This window comes from Copadichromis virginalis, linkage group LG7 (assembly GCF_057382275.1).
Source record: "Copadichromis virginalis isolate Kocher_CV1m ecotype Utaka linkage group LG7, C_Virginalis_male_GT1.1, whole genome shotgun sequence".
In the NCBI taxonomy this organism is placed as follows: Eukaryota; Metazoa; Chordata; class Actinopteri; order Cichliformes; family Cichlidae; genus Copadichromis; species Copadichromis virginalis.
Window position 1 is genome coordinate 3001619 of NC_140624.1, and position 2030 is coordinate 3003648.

Sequence of the window (2030 nt, forward strand, 5' to 3'; positions counted from 1 at the left end):
AGCACATGAATACAGTCTGCTGAATCCAAAGTTCCCACCAATATTCATCATCGTTACGTGCCTGTGTTTGTGTATGTTTGTGTGATACAGCTAATTTGTACACATGTGTGGAGAAGGACAAAGAGGGATTTCATAAAATGCAAAGTCTGACTTCATGGCGATGTGGTACACAAAGCTTTCACTGGGACTTTGTGTGCATGTTATCAAATATTAATTCCGATTGTGCCGTTGGATTTTTAAATCTATTAATATGCCTTTTGGGTCGGATGTTCCCTATTTGACTGCTTCTTATATACAATATGCTGGATTCCATCAGAAATACTCACATACATAGATACTTATGGTTGTAAGCCATAATGTTACAAAAGTCTATCTCCATCATTCACATCCATCTCACGTTGTGGATTTAGGCAAACGGACATGTTTGAGACAATACTGACGTTCAATCAGAGCATCAGAGCGAGGAATAACGATTATTTAAGTGTCTTTGAACGTGGCACGGCTGTTGGTGCTGCATTGTATTTTATTATCGACTGCTTTCACATGCAACCATCTCCAGGGTTTACAGTGAATGGTCTAAAAACATCCAGTGAGCACCAGTTCTCTGGGCTAAAATGTCTTATTTGCCAGAGGTCAAAGGTGACTGCTTCAGGCTGATAGGAGGGCAACAGTAACTCAAATGATTACTTGTTACAACCAAGGTGTAGCAGATGTGAAATGGTCGACTGCGTTGTGACAACAGACACGGACTGGCTGGAAACAGGGTTTATTCCTATAAAACAGAGTGCAGCAGCAAAATCAGTGTCACACAGCGGCAGCAGGCTTCTCCTCACCCAGTGTGGAGTCCGTACAGCTCTGCTTGCATCATATAAAAGAAAATACAACTTATCAAAATAATAATTTTCACAACCGCCACTTCAAAATCAAATATTACAGTGGGGTAAAACAGAGACAATTATGGAATCACTAACAATAACGTATAACATTCAAATTCCCATTAAAATAGGTCAATTGCATAATACATATTCAAACAACTTTTTAACTCTTCCCAACATGGCTGAAGATACTGCTCAGAGCACAGCCTCGGGACATGAGCTCATTATACACATAAAACAAAAACTACACATTTACACATACCTATAAAACAGAGTGCAGCAGCAAAATCAGTGTCACACAGCGGCAGCAGGCTTCTCCTCACCCTGTTTAACACAAGTCAGTTCCACACAAACGGATGATACAACAGATAAAGCGCAGTTCCAAATATCATTTTTCTCACTCAAAGCGATTGAAAACACTTTGAGAGCTTTTAACCCTAGGAGCCAATCCGGTTGTTCAGTCTGACGTCACTAGCAGTGTCTGGGTCTAAACTCCGCTGCGGGTCCATATATCAAACGATCACTATGGCATTACTGAGAGTTGAAAAACTGTCTAAAGTCTTTCATCTTTAATAAAATGATTAGTGTTCTGCTCTACCAGGTGTAACAACTGAGTTTAACATCCAGGCATCCAAGAAAACGGAATTTATGACATTTAACGGAGTTAGAAGTTAGCAGGATGTTAGCTCGCTAGCTTCTATCTAAATACAATATAGCATGTCCCTGACTGCGGGGTTTTGGAAACAAATTAAAACGTACAGCTTTCTTATCACTTCCAACATAAATGAAGACAGAAAACTAAACAGCAGTGACGTTTGTAGGGTTACTGAAGTTGGGCTAGCTGGTATATAATGATGTGCTACGTGACCGCTAGCGACACAGGTATGTTAGCATAATATAAACAAGCTAACCTTTTTTCCACTCGATAAAAGTTACCGTGAGTGTTGTCGGTGGTCAGGAACAAATGTAATCGCATGGCAGGATGCTGTAAAAGGACCAAACTTCAGCCAGGAGAACAACTGAGATAATCCATCCACAATACGAGGTTAGTCATTCATATACTGCTGCATGGGCTGGGCTGTAGTTACATCCTAAGGTTTTAAAAACTGAGCTTAAATAAATGATTAGCGGTAATAAAAGCCGAGGGAGGTCAAC

General features: G+C 40.2%; 1 long non-coding RNA gene across 1 annotated transcript; it reads right to left on the reverse strand.

Annotated features, from left to right (window-relative positions):
• Positions 1-750: 750 nt before the first annotated feature.
• Positions 751-1318, reverse strand: LOC146704189 (uncharacterized). The gene is made up of 2 exons (XR_014921143.1): positions 1138-1318; positions 751-855 (listed from the first exon to the last, which is right to left on the reverse strand). It is a non-coding gene; the product is annotated as an uncharacterized LOC146704189 (long non-coding RNA).
• Positions 1319-2030: the final 712 nt, after the last annotated feature.